The following is a 15148-nucleotide window of genomic DNA, read 5'->3' as shown; positions in this document are numbered from 1 at the left end:
GGAACTAGAAACATTTAGAAACCTCTTCTATTTTATTTATGTATTTATTTGATGGAGTTTCGTTCTCTTGCCCAGGCTGGAGTACAGTGGCATGATCTCGGCTCACTGCAACCTCCGCCTCCTAGTTCAAGCAGTTCTGCTGCCTCAGTCTCCCAAGTAGCTGGGATTACAGGCGCCCACCACCACATGCAGCTATTTTTGTAATTTTAGTAGAGATGGGGTTTTACCATATTGGCCACTTTGGTCTCAAACTCCTGACCTCAGGTCTCAAACTCCTGATCCGCCCTCCTCAGCCCCGCCGAGTGCTAGGATTATAGGCATGAGCCATCGTGCCCATCCTGAAACATTTTCAAAAGAAAAAAGTATTTCTGGTCCAATGTTAGCTTTTCAGTGTTTTTTCTCAACTGTTCGATCGTGTCACCTGATGTGCCGGTTAAACTACCCGACCCTTCCCTTAAGGTTTTTGATAAAGGGATCAGGGAATCCTGTTTTAACATAGTAGTCCTAGGTGATTTTTAATATCAAACTAGAATGGGGACAGTTCTTTTAGGTAGAAAAAAGATTTATTTATCAAGTAAGATTGGGAAAAGCCTGGCTTAGAGTAACGTAGGTTTCTTTCCTGAAGCACTTGATATGGTAACACAGTTAAATGGTAAATTGTGTTCCGCATTGCGGGGAATTAAAGTAAGACTATGTGAAGTAACGTTTCCCAAACTTAACTGTGGCGGCACACTGGGAAACATTGCAGCTCCCTCACCACAGATTCTGGTTAAAAGAGGGTTTTCCGTTCACTTTTAGGAGAATAGCTGTGTAAACCAGAAGGTATCTAGACAGGTCGCAGTCAGTTCAGAAGTTTATTTTGCCAAGATTGAGGACAATGACAGGGGTAAAGAAACATGGCGCCACAAGCCATGTTTTTTTCTGTGCTTTTCTTCAAAGGTGATTTTGAGGGCTTCAGAATTTGAAGGAGAAAAGCAGGCTGAAGGGGAAAGAGGGTAGGGTGTTACTGAATCCACATGTTGCAAGAGAAAAGGAGCAGCTAGGGGAAAAATCAATTACCTATTCTCTGGAGCTCAATAAATCAACACTACATAAGATACGGTGAACATAGAGTGGCTGCCTCTGGAGATATTTAACTTTTTACCTGTAGCTCTCTACTTAGGAACAAAAGGAAAGGCAGCATCTTGCATGACTCATCTTTCAGCTTAATATTTTAACTTTTGACATAGTGAATTGGAGTCCCGGGTTTTTGTTTTCCTTTCACAGCGACTTGGCTTTCGAGCGGCCGTGCAGTGGCGGAGCAGGGTGGGTGCGATCGCTACTTACGTGGGGTGAGTGCATCTGGGTCTGCACACTCATGTGTGGAGATGACTCCAGGCAGTCCTGGGCACATGGTTTGCCTGTTCTCTTCCCCCAGGGGCCTTTTCAGTGTAAGTTTGCCAGAAGAGCTTTCCTCAGAAAGTGCGTCTGTGGGCTTCTGAGGCAGGAGGCCTGCCCGCTAAGAATTCTGTTGGCTCCTCAAGTGACGCCTTGGTGGAGTTATCTAATTTCTCCCATAGGTCCACACCCATGTTTGTCTCAGGAAGTTCCTGCCAGTGCTCAGATGACTGATGAATTCCTTTTGGGCACCACTTCAGCTAAAGGCAGTCATCTCTAGGAACTCACTGAGATTAATGCACAATGTCAGATCCATAGCCTTTGTTCCCGCCATATGGATTGAGCTTATCTGCATTTTATGGTGATTGTGACAGAAAGATAGTAGCAGAGATCCAGGTACATAACAGCTGTTGACTGTTTAGTGACTCATAATCTGGTTACTTGTATCTCATTATTGTAGTTTGATACTATTATATCTGGAGTATAGCCATATGTGAATTCAAATCAGCATGCTCTTCTTGTTTGTCCTTTTTAGCCCTAATTTGCAGAAAGTGATTAGCTCAGAGCAGGGAGACGGGAGTGATCTCCCTCCTTGTCCCTTGACCAGCAGTAAAGGGTTGGTTGTGCATCCTTGTATTTCCAACTCTGGTGGTACTCCTGTGTGGAATGGGTGATTCAGATAAATGAAGTTAGCTCAGTGATTGTGATCCTGTCACTCTGTGTAATCACCTTAGTTTTTACTTGTGTTTAAAATTAAAAACTAAAACAGCCTGAGGCATAATCTTGTTTGGCACTGCAAATTTTAGTTTCACATGGTGTGTTTTGTCCACAGTTTTCCAAAGTGGTTGTGCCAGTGTATACTCCCAGTAGCAAAGGTGAGAATATTCCAGTTGCCCCATATTCTTACCAATACCTGTTATTTCTTTAAAACACGTGAAAATGAGTTTCACTGTGATCTTCCTAATAATAGATAAGAAGGTTTTAAAACCCAGCTGCACTTTGCAGTGCAGGTCATCAGAACAGTGCAGTCTTGGGGTGCCCTCCATAAATGAGACCTTTGTGATCTCCCCTTCCACAAATGAGATGTTTAGTTATTTTGGTAGAGAGTGATTCTGGCCTTTTGCTCTGCCTCTGGTCAGCGTCATCCTACCGATTTCACTGAGCACAAACAGAATTTACCGTAAGCATGTGTGAGCTCTGAATGTCACTGCGTATCTATCTTGGCATGTCTCATGATTTTTAAGTGTCTTGCTCCTTTGTCTTTCTGTTTTTTTTCCCCCAGCAATCCGATTGAAATGGGACACAGGGATAGGAATCAGGTGTGCTTTTGGACTGCTGGATATGTAATTCCATTAGATATAGCCAAAAATTTGTGTCACATTCTATAGAAGAGAGCTAGTGACCTGGGGATGCTTAACTTGTGGCTGGCTGGTTGAGAAGTCACACACTACATTTGTGAATTTATCTTTTTTAAATCTTTGTATCATGTCAGAGTCTGTGGAACCTGTTTTATCTTTAGCTCCCATTAACCTTGGTGCTAGAGAAAAGGCAGGTCCGGAGTGGAAAGGGATTTCCCGGTAAAGCATGGCAGCTTTTCTTGTCCTGAGGTCTCTCTTAAGAGAGCTATACATCCTGATTCTTAGAAGATGACAGGTGAGGAAGGGGCCTCTGATGTCCAAAGTTAGATTGTTCTTTGGTTATGACTGAGTCTAGGGGAGTATTCATGGTTTGGAGCTTTAAAGTTTATTGTATATAGGCGGTATCCCATTGTGTCAGTTTTCATCATAAAAATATACTTTATTATTGACCTTTACAATATGAGAATGCAGGTCTTGCTAACTGATGACTTCAGTGGACTCAGAGTCCACGTGGTGCTGACTTGCCTGAGCACATCTTGCAACGTACGGCCTTCCAATATTGGCAGAGTTGAAGGAAACCTGGAGGTTTTTGGTAACTAATCTTCAAATGAAGTATTTAGAGTATATTGTTACTTTTGTAGGATTGATTCTGTCTGGAACGTGTATTCTTTAGATATGTCAAGATTCCTCCATTGATTTTTAATAACAAACATCTTCGGTAAAACTTGTTTTTTTGTTTGTTGTTTGGTTTTTATGGAGGGGTGGGGGTGTGCAGTTCTCTGAAAACGTTGGGAGTGAAAAGCTGGCAGTGGCCCAAACTGCAGTGCTGCCTTTGCATATGTTCACATTCTTCAGTGAACACCAGCGGGCCCGTCAGTGATTTCCTGCTGTTGGGCCAAACATAGCTAATACCGTTTTATGCTCCCCCTGAGCTGCCAACATGCTACACTACTGAGAGCAATTCCACTGTCCTTTTATTCTAGAGGTAAATCTGTTCTGAACTTTTACGGGAGGAAAACGAGAGTGACTTAAAAAATGCACACAAAAAATCTCCCACTCTTCTTCAATTAACTTATGAACAAAGGAAAACACCACACTTAGGATTGAGTGCTTTAAAACAGTTACTGTCAGTGAGATAGTCCTTTTTCTCCTCAGGTTGCTGAGTTCCTTCTCCAAGTAGCTTGCTGAGGGGTTGGGGAGCTCCCGTAGGAGTGTCTGGTGATGGTGTTTCTGAGGCTTGAGGGTTCTGCCCCATCTCGATAGAAATGCAGAGGAGGCTGCTCCACAGCTGGACACCAGTGAGCTCTGGGACGCCATGAGACTGCCTGCTCCATGTTCTGTGTGGGAGAAGGATGGTGGGAAGAGTGGCTTCCAAACTGTCAATTGATCAGATATGTAAGGGAGGATGCCAGGGCTTAGGCTGAGAAGAGGTGGGTAAAGAAAGGAAAGGGATCCACAAAAGGGAGGAGGGAGGTGCAGGCGTGCATGTATTTTGAAAAGAGCTCATGCACATACAGTTTGGTTGTTATTTAAAAACTTACTGTGGGCAGTTTTCTAAGTGTATTTTGTAAAGCAAGATACACGTTTGGATTGTGTGTAAATAAGTTTAGTAGTTAATAGATAGCATGTAGAATTAAGCATTTTCTTCCTAAGTGAACTCACTGCCAGGATGCACATAAGAATAAAGTCACAGATCATTGCTGGATTCTGAATACAGCTGTAGGATTCCACACTGAAGCACAGCTTTCCTGAAAATAGCCAGCTTAGGTGTGGTCCTTCCCCTCTGGCCTTAGTCCTGCTGAGGCTGTGTTCCTCTGAAGTCATCTCAAGAAAGTGAACAAATGCTGGGCCAGTGTCCAGGAGGAAGCAGCCCCTTTGTGTGTGTTTATGTTCCTTTACCATTTCAGAATGTGGCCTGACTGGTAACTGTGGGGCTATTTTTGACTCTTGGAGAGCAATTGTAGAGGAGGAGCTGCTCTGGCCCCTGGCTGGGGGTAGGCTGCCTTCTGCAGCTTTTCCTGGTATCACATTTAAATGTTGTGCTCCATAGTAGGCTGTATTTGTAGAGTCTTGGTTGACAAAGGCTGAAGCAAAATAGATTGTCTGAGAGCAGACATCTCAGAAAGCCCAGATGAACACTTGTGCATGTGGCACAAAAGTGCTAGGTGGCACTGCAGTTTCTGTACGAATAGTTATGGCCTTGTTTTGGCGAGTAGTTTGTCTCCCACATCACAGCCCTGTTGGCTGGCAAGTCTATGAAAGATGTTCTGGGAGCAGGTACTGGAGACTTAGTGTCACATGGTGGATATATACTGCTTGACATTTGCATTTTTGCACCAAGCTTTAGGTTTAATGAGCTTCCTCTCCTTGTTGGGTGTGGCTGATGGAAGCATTAGGAATGAGTATTCTCTTTTGACATATGAATAATTGCATTTTCCAACAGAAAGGCTCTGTGTTCATTTTCTGTTGCTGCCACAACAAATTACTATACACTTTGTGGCTTAAAACAATACAAATACGTTATCTTACACTTTTCTAGTTTAGAAGTCTGACTGGGTGTCACTAGACTAAAATCAAAGGGCTGTTAGAGCTAAGTTCCTCTGGAGGTTCTCAGGGAGAATCTGTTTCCTTGCCTTTTCCGGTGTCTAGAGGTCGCCTGCGCTCTTGGTTCATGGGCCCCTCTGTTTCCAAAGCCAGCGGCCCAGCACGTCCGTGTGTACTGTAAAAGAAAAGCACACCCCTTTCTTTTCTGCCGCCTCTTCCACTTTTAAGGGGATTACATTAGGCTCACTCAGATAATTCCAGGAACACCTGTTTTAAATTCAGTGGATTAGCAACTTTAATTCCATCTGCAACCTTAATTCCCCTTTGCCATGTAAGGTTGCAGGTTACAGAGATTAGGACATGAACGTCTTTCGGGATGTTATTCTGCCTACCACCGGCTCTTTTTCTGTGTTTCCTTAAACCCTCATCTGTATCAAGTTTTATTAGAAGTTGCTTATTTACAAATATTTTACCCCTACTAATACTGCATTTTACAGACTTCTCAAGGTCAGGCGTCGTCTGTTTCATCATTGAACGCTGGCGTTATCACAGCCCCTGGTGTACATATATGGTGCTTAGTGAGTGCTGAGCTAAAGGGAATCTTTCAACTTTCGGATTTTACTTACGAGCAAACTAAGAAACAGAGAATTGTGACTTTTTTTTTTTTAAGATGGAGTTTTGCTGTTGTTGCCCGAGCTGGAGTACAGTGGTATGATCTCAGCTCATTGCAACCTCCACCTCCTGGGTTCAAGCAATTCTGCCTCAGCCACCCAAGTAGCTGGGATTACAGGCACTTACCACTACACCCAGCTAATTTTTGTATTTTTAGTAGAGACGGGGTTTCACTGTGTTGGCCAGGCTGGACTCCAACTCCTGACCTTGTAACCTGCCCACATTGGCCCCCCAGAGTGCTGGGATTACAAGCATGAGTCACTGCACTGGGCCAAGAATTGTGACTCTCTTAAAGCAAAGTAGTGACAACTCAAAACCCCTTTTATCTTGACTTCCGTAAAACTGTGAAATGCCAAGCTCAGTTCTTCTGTGCTTGGAAGAAAACTTGGGTATGCAATAAGAATGTGCTATTGTTGCCTTCCTCTCTCATAAAGACATCATCTGATATGGGTCATGAGCAGGGAACAAAATGAACAAAGTGAGTTACTGCCTGTGTATCTGAAGACTGCTCTCCTCCAAACAGAATATCACTTAGTCATAAATCAGCCCAGTGTTTAGTAAATGGAAAATGAGGAAAATCTCATACCAAGCATTCATGGCTTGCTTTTAAGATTATACTTTCATAATGTGAGAACGATCAGATTGTACAAAATATAGCATACAAATTAAATCAGCACAGCAGCATAAGTCTGATCTTGCTTTATCCCATGCACTTGTGGCCGAGTACAGATAAATTCTTGTCAATTAATTTTGACCTTGTCTAAATGCCTTGCAGTGATTAATTAGTAGGAGGCAAACTTAGGACGACAAAACACCCCCAAATAGCTGCCCAGGATGCTTAGTGTGCCGGCAGACGGTGTCTCCACCCCAGGAGCAGGATGCTGAGGAAACCCATGTTCTTTTGCGAGATTGGCACACGTTCAGGTGGTTTTAAAATAAGAATTGCGTATCTATTGTGTTTATTTTGGTATTTGAAATTTTTTATATCAAAGCTAGCCCTTAGAAAAACAACAGATTTTCTTAAGTTTTTATTTAAATACTGGCTGCTTTGAGGATGTGCCTACAGGTTTGGTTTTTGTGTGAACCAATGACTGACAGCTGTCAACTAATAAAAGGGGTCCTTTACGTCTCCCTTACTTCAGTGCCTCAGAACTTTCTAGGCCTTAGAGTTTCAGTCTCATTTCCCTCTGCTTCCCAGCCTGTGCAGGGCAGGCCTCTTCCTCCCTCAGTAACCCCCAGCTCAGCACACCTACCACCAAGTATGCCTTTGTGGTTGGCAATATGGCATAGAACAGTGGTTTTCAAACTGTTGTTTAGTTTTGGAAGTACTGGAACTCCATTAAAAAACATTACTTTTAATGACATGTAAATACTCAAGGTACATAAAATGAATTAAAGTGGAACTGCTGAGGTTGAAGATGAATGGGAACCCAGAGCCCTGCTGAGCTGGGGTCTCAGGTCAAGTATCCAGGAATGCCTCTGGGAACACAGAATCCAGTTGAAATATTCTTAGAGTGGAAAGAGCACAGACTCCACCACTTACTAGATAGATGAGAATGTGACTTTGGGCAAGTTACCGTAGTTTTTAGTTTTCTCATCTTTAACATGGGAATGGTAGTAACTGCCTTACTGGATGGCAGCAAGGATAGATGAGCTTGTCTTGGGAAGAGCCTGGGATCAGGCAGGTTCTCAGTCAGTGGTAACCATAACTGTAGCTTTGTGATTCTTCTCCCTGCCCCTCTTCCCTCTTTCTGTTGTCCCCCTTCCCCCTCTTCCTCCTCTCCTCCCCTCTTCCTCTTGTTTTTGTCTGCCACCCTTCATGGCCTGGCTAGTTCTGGGTTCACTTCTCCCATGACTGTCTCATTAGGAATCGTAGCCTTCTCTAAATTCTATAACATTTATAATTTGTTCCATTAAAATGTTTTCAAAATGACATTTTATGTCATTATAAAAGGAACGTATGTTTGTAAAAGGAATATATGTTTATTGCAGAAAATTTAGAAGAAGTATATAAGCCTAGGAGAAAATATACAAGATCTTTATGATTGGAACTCTTTTTATATATTTTTTCCTGCTGTGTACATATAGTGGGAATCACTCATTTCATACTTAATATTTCTGATAGATAAACTATTAGTTTTAAGTGTGTGGTGTTTTATTAGCTCATCTGAAAGAAATTTTGGTTTTTATGGCAAAGGAGGAAAAAATGTCTCCCACGAAGAGAGAACATAAAGACCAGAGCACAGGCCAGGTTTCCTGTCCTTCTGGTGTTCATAGTTCAAATAGGACTAACTGCTGTTAAAAAAAAAAAAAAATCTAGTTACTGGTACAGAGAGAATGTCCTGTGGACTCATTAAGGGTGAGGAGGTCCAGTCCTGCTGGGGTATCTGAGAAAACTTGAGTAGCATTGGGATTAGAACCAGATCTTGACAGGAATAAGGATTTTGACAGATGGCCAAATGGCACTGAGAACGTTCTAGTGGTGGGGAAGTGAAGTGCGAGATGTGTTTAGGTGACTCCACGGGCTGAAAGCAGAGGCGATAAAAGGGGAGGGCTGGCTGGGGAGCTGGGCCCCGAATGCCGGGACAGCTCTCAGAGCTGTACAGTCACGGCAGAGTTGGGAGTGGAGAAGTGACATGACCAGATGACAGTCATGATCAGAAGTGACATGACTGCAGAAGTGACATGACCAGGTGACAGAGCAGCCAGGAGGACCGTAGTTGTGGCCATTACAGAGCCCAGCCCAGATGGCAATGACTATCTCCTTGACCAGATGCTACCCAGGCTCCTCCGAGTCCTCTTTTTTACCAGGCCTCCTTCTTGGGTCCTGTCTTTAGCCTGCATAGCTCTGCTAAGTCAGTTTAGCTACAAGCCCCCACCCTGGAGCTTTCCTCCCCCAGCCTGCCTTCAGCAAGAATCCCCGTTCCCTGCTGTCTCTTGTGAGTAGTTTTCTATCCGCTGACCCCACTCACTCTGCGCATTGGCGGAGTCCCCAGTTGTCTTGTGTTTTCTGAGTTGAGCTCCATCTCCTTCCCCTATTAGGATAGTCTTGGCATCTATTACAGGAGTCCTGGGAAAGTCTTCCTCACCATTTTAATAAGCGTCAGAGTAATTTTTTTCTTTTACACAGATGTAGTAAAGAGATGCTCCTGTAAGTATATGATGAATTGAATTGACTTGTGGTGGAAAGATTAGGCAATCAGATAGCAGTGTTTTCTCAGACCTTCCTGCCTGGGCTTTTTGTTGGCATCGTCCTGAGTAGTGTCCCGTGCCTTTTATTGACTCAGAAATCGTGGCCTGGTTACTATTTGGGGAGTTGTGTCTGTGAAGCCGTGCAAATTGGTGGCATTTAGTTCCCCTGCGTTTCCTTTTTAAATTCACCTTCCACTTTCTCTGCACCCTGTCTAGGGACACCTGCCTTGCTCACAGGTTGTCCCTGCAGACTGTGTAAAGGCTGGTGTTGAGCTGAAGGCTTCCTGCAGCTCGTTTTACCTCCCTTGTGTTGTTTTTCTAACATGTTTTCCCTTCTCTGGCTTCTAGCCATTCTCTGTGAAGCAGCAACTCACCCGGTGAGCTGTGGCTTTAGAGCTTGTTTGCATTCAGTAGATTTACAAGCCATTTTCGAAGGCTTCATTGGATGAGTATCATCAGGAGGGAAAGGGCGGATGTCTGTGTGTGGACTGTTAGAGAGAGCAGTGTGTGGGCACGGTGGCGCGCACCTGTAGTTCCAGCCACTCCAGTTGATTGCTTGGAGCCAGGAGTTCAAGAGCAGCCTGGCAACATAGTGAGACCCTGTCTCTAAAGAAACAAAAATGTTTACAAATCTATGCTTTTAATCTGTATAAAAGAAAAAATGAAACAACAGAAAGGAATTCAGCTTGTCCAGAGACAGGTGCGAGACTCTGGACAGCAGGAGTGAGTTGAGTCCTTTGCCAGTGTTTGGTTCGGTGACCAGTTCTTCACTCTCCAGTGCTGTGTGCACCTGGTGTTTCCCCTCCTGTAACCACTGCTGGGAAACAGACTTCTCCGGAAGATATGGAGCTGTGGCTGGCAATGGCCTCATGGTTGTGGTTATGCCCAGCTCTTCGTCATAGAGAACCTCTGCTTGGATGGAAATCAATTTTCTGATTTCTCCACTCCCAACTTAAAGCTTTAGTTAATTCCCTCCACTTTGAGAGGCCTGGTGGGGATAACTTATAAGGATAGGTTACTGGTGAGAATGCTGAAATACAAGAACTGCCCAAACTGCCTTGATTCAGTTAATATTTGCATTTTTTGTATGTCTAAAGAATTTCACGTTGTGAAAAGCTAGTAATTGTGATTTAAATTGTTTAATAAAAGCATTCATTTGATTACAGACTTGAATGACTCACATTTATTTAAAAGACTTATGATGGGGGGGCGGGGGTTAGGTTGATTGGCATAGGATCCAGTCTGAAGTTGAAGTGTGTGGGTCACACGGCCCCAGGGCATTGTTGGACCAGTCAGGCCTGCAGAGTGCACCTCATGGCTTTCACATTGAGTTGGTTCTCAGCCAGACCAGTCTTTTGATACACTGTTGCATAGACATTTGTTAATATTTAAAGTATCTCTGATCTCTTGTGCCTTTTGGTCCAGGATTTTTGTTTGTTTTGTTTTTAGGGCAAGTTTTTCATTCCTGACTTAGCCTCAGTTTTGAAGGGCCTTGGTATTCTCCTCTTTAGCAGACCCCAGTGGCTGAAAGCAGAGTAGAAAATGTTTCATCCTGGGCCCTCTCCTGAACACTGTGAGTCTGTGCCTTGGGAAATTAAACGGGGGTATTGTAAAACTCACTGAGGGCTTCTCTCTGGAAACTTCACATCTGTTCTCCACATGTTCTTCCCGCCCCTCAGATGGAAATTAAGAATTTGGGGTTGAAGAAGAAACCTAGAACTATTGTGAAGCAGCATTGTTTGCTTTAATAAAGTAATCTGTTTTATCCTCCTTACTTTCCTGTTTAGTATGCTCGCTTAAAAGTGATTCAGACAGGTGAAGGGAGGACGGATCCCAGCATAAATTCAGGCTCAATGCCAAGTGCATGCAGCATGGGCCACTGGGAATTCATAGCCAAAAGCAGAGCGGGGCCATTGGATGGAAATTACTAGAGGAAACGTCAGGGGTCAGGGGGATTCTGGCTCAAATGACCCAACAAGGATTCTTGCTGAGGACAGGCCAGGAGAATCAGATGTCACCTGGGGAGTGGTGGGGGGACAGTGGAGGATGAGGAACACATCAGATATGGAGGGTAGGGTAGGAGTGCCCTGCCCAGCCCAGCAGGAATCCTCTTTTCTCATGGGGAGTGTCCCTGGAGCCTAGGTGAAGCTGTCTGGACTTTTTCACCAGCCCTGGGGGCAAGGCTGGAGTGCTCTCTCCCCACCCTAGCCTTGCTAGATTCGGGAACTGCAACAGAGGAAACGGTTCATTTCAGAGCCTCAACATCAGATGTTGAGGAGGTGGCATCTGGGCTAAAGTGACTTCGTAGGGCTCTTGCCAAAGTCAGGCAAAATCAGGCAAAGAAGGATATGGAAGGCCAAAAGTGGAGTTCCATTTTGGAAGAGGCTTCGGAGCAGGGCAACTAAAGTTTGGTCGGAGAGAGATGCTGTCAGCGCCTGGTTGTGTGTTACTTTTAGGTCCTGCGCATTAGTTGAAAGGACAAACCCTCATGTTCAGCTGTCCTGGGTGTGTCTCTGAGGCTGGGTTTAGGGCCGGGCCTCTCCAGTGGCTCCTGGGGATGAGGGCAGCACTCACCCTTTGCAGATATTTTACAGTACCCCCAGCTGGCCCAGTGTGTGGGTGTTGTGGGGCGCATAGGGCCCATGAGAGAGGCTTTGGGTCTGTCTATGTGCGTGTTGCTGTGTTATGCTACGATGGCTCCCTCTGTTCGCCTCTGTGAATGGTGGACTCCAGAGGGCTGGGATCCTCACTGGCTGTTTCATCCTCTCGCCCCCAGCACGGCATTTTGCACAGAGCAGGTGCTTGATATATGTCATATGTGAAGCAGTGAAGGTCGTTTGTGAAAATTGGGTTCCCCTCTTTATAATCATGGTGGTGGGATCAGGGGATCACAGTATAGAAACTAGTGGAGAGAGCCTGGAATATGGAAAGCTATAATTATTTTAAAAGCTTTCTCTCAACAGATCATTTCATTCTCACCCCTTCCCAAAGCGCTCACCAGACAGGCCAACTGGAGTTTCACCTCCCCATTTTCTCTGCTCCCCACCCTGCAGCTGAGTTATAAGAGGCAGGTGCTGTGAGGGGGGAGGACCGACAGTGTGGGGGAGCAGCCAGCCTGGGTATCTGCAGATTGGAGAATGAACCCTCCTTCTTGGTGCTGAGTAATTGAATGTTATGCCGCCTCCTCTGGTACTGTTAATGGGCCAGGGTGCCCTGATGTTCCCACTGGCTCTGAAATGAACCATTTACTCTATTGCGGGTTCCCGAATCTAGCAAGGCTAGGGTGGGGAGAGAGCACTCCAGCCTTGTCCCCGGCGCTGGAGAGGAGGTCCAGACAGTTTCACCTAGGCTCCAGGGACACTTCCCATGAGAAAAGAGGATTCCTGCTGGGCCGGGCCCTCCCACCCTGCAGCATGGGAGCAGTCACTGGAGGTGCTTGAGTTGCTGGGTGCTGTGTCCCAGTGCCCCTGCAGTCCTCTTCCTGCTCTCCCTGTGAGGCTCCCCCAGCAGGATCTGGAGCCCCCAGACAGTCCAGGCAGCCTCTTCTGGCTTGGAGGATTCCTCCAAGCTGTGGGTTTCTAGGATTCTAGTTACAAAGGGCTGTAATCCCACTTCCAGTTGGGTAAGGAAAATTCAAGCACTGGAGTCAGATTAATTTTTCTGCTTGTTAGAATTCTGCGGGCTGGCTCAGAGGGAGCAGGTTCTCAGTAATGCTCCAGGTACCCCTTGGAACCCACGCTTTACCACACAGCCCCTGTTCCTTCCCAGGGCTGGATCCCTCTGCCACTGCTGTGTGGGCTTTAGTGTGAAACTCACACATAAGACAAACTTGGAGCTAGTAGGAAACCTTTGTATTCAGAAGAACAGTGGAAACAAAGTGTAAGTGTCTGGGAGGTTGTTCTGGTGGCGCGCCCTGTGCAGGCAGCAGTGGTGTCTCCAGTGGTTCCCCCTTCACATCTACCCACCCCACATCATTGGATTTAGCGCAGTCCCTGAAATCCTGCTACTAAGTTCCCTAAGCTTTATAATTATTCAGCTGAAATGTTGTACCTTTGGGACCCTGAGGAGCTGGCTCTTGCTTCCTTCCCCCCTTATCTCTGGTAGGTAGCTTGTCACAGACCCTACCTTAGAGGTACTCAGATATTTTGGAGGCAGAATTAGCCATTGATGGGGGCACCATTTGCCTCTTTGGCCCTGGATTGGGGAGGAGGCATTCTAGGGGGTAGGGGAGAGACACAACATTGGTGGTAGGAGGAAATAACACTTCTTCTAGGGTCAGGTCAGCCTTGTATGTAGGGCACCAAATGAACCCTGCCCCTAGGACCAAAGACTGAGAACTTGGGCCAGGAGCAGCAGTGCTGGCAGTGCTTGAGTTATGTCTGAACCATCCCAGGAGATTCTGGATTTATGGAGCTCTATGAGAAAGAGCCCCAGCTGTGTGTGGGCCGCTCCGTCCATCCTGCCTGGATGCATGTGTGTTCTTTCTCTCCGCTGTCCTTCTAGCTTCTCATTTGGATCCTTATGTGGGTTAAACAGAGGCCCTTAAACTGCCAATTGCTAACCTTGAGTTAAGATTCCCAGAGGAGTGATGGCGCATTGTAGGTAGGACTTCCCCCTCTGGTGGTGTCCTTGCTTCCAGGGCATAGGGAAGGGGAGGCGCAGTGAGACGAGACTCTGTTCTCTGAGCAGTGCTCATGAGGGAGAAACACCCTCATCCATGTGGAGTGGGAGTGGGTGGGGGCAGCAGAGAAGGTAGAAGCTGGGCTTCCTGGGGCCTGTGGAGGCTGAGAGCAAAGCCGTATGATCAAGGACCATGAACAGAAGGCCAGTGGAGGTCCCCTCTGCTGCATGAGAGTACCTCCCAGAGTCCAGGGACCCAGCTGGGGCCAGAGGTGGCCCTCCATTCTCTGCAGTGAGTACGGGGACAGATGTGATTGCGATCCCTTCAGAGGACTGATGCATTTTGCAGAGAAATAGAGGTGGCTCAAAAGCCAGCAAGGTCCTGGGTGGACATGATGTAGATAAGGGTGTATTCCTCGGAAGCTACCAGCACATGTCCTTTTGCATGGCGGAGATTCGGGATTGCAGTCTGTGCTCATCCTCTCGGGTCCTTTTGTTGTGGCCAATGGAGCCCCATGATTTGGTCACTGTTTGGAGTCATTTATGTGTCTGGCTGATCCAGTTAGTTCCTGTGTTTTGACTGCTGGGACCAGCAGCTGTGGGTGATTAGGGCATTGCCAAGTTCCCGGTGGTAGAAATCATTTGCCATATGGCTCTCTAGTTGTCGTTGTGCGATTCAAACTCCTGAGGCCATAAATTCTGTTAACTGCTCTTGAAGTGGGACTCTCCTTGCATTTTACAAAATGCACAGTCGTTTTTGTCTAAAAAAAGCAAAACAAAGTGACCAGTTAAGTACATTTGCAGATAAAATACCCTTACATGTAAATGTCTGTCTTCCTTTAATCACTGAAAATATGCTCAGTTTTTATTGTGTAGTTTAACTGGACCACGTTTCTGAGGGTAAGGTATTCACAAGCTATCCTGTGAGGGGTTTAGCCTGAGAACTGGTGGGGCCTGGGAAGGGGTAAGGCCTGCTGTGCCTGACAGAGCTGCCCTTGCGAAGAATCAGACATACCCTGCGCTTGCGTTCTTGGTCTTTCAGCCCTGTCCTTCAGTCCCTCATAGCAAACTCTCAGCAGAAACGCATTTGAATTGCCAAGCAAATGTTATACACATGAGCTTTGAGAACCCAACTCACTAGAAAGCGTGAGCGGACCGGGTTTCTCATGTGTTTTCTTTCCACATTTTATAAAGTTCCTGATTTTTAACTGTGTGTGTTTGGTGGTAAGACATCTGAAGGTGCTTTGAAAGTGAGGGTGGCAGTTTGGCTGTTCCTCTCGAGCATGGTGAGGTCCTAGCTTTCTGCTGTGCTGTGGAGACCGTGGACTGCACATCTGGCCGCTGACTCTTGGCCCGACTGCCCCAGGGGTCCTTCTCCATGGCCA

The 15148-nt window shown here is 45.9% G+C and overlaps 1 protein-coding gene across 1 annotated transcript in view; it reads left to right on the top strand.

Annotated features, from left to right (window-relative positions):
• CCNY (cyclin Y) overlaps positions 1-15148 on the top strand; it is a 206861-nt gene that overhangs the window by 47800 nt on the left and 143913 nt on the right. The gene's annotated exons all lie outside the window — the stretch shown is intronic.

This window comes from Cebus imitator, unplaced genomic scaffold, assembly GCF_001604975.1.
Source record: "Cebus imitator isolate Cc_AM_T3 unplaced genomic scaffold, Cebus_imitator-1.0 Scaffold92, whole genome shotgun sequence".
In the NCBI taxonomy this organism is placed as follows: domain Eukaryota; kingdom Metazoa; phylum Chordata; class Mammalia; order Primates; family Cebidae; genus Cebus; species Cebus imitator.
Note: the sequence above shows the minus strand (reverse complement) of the source record. Positions and strands in the feature narration are given on the sequence as shown.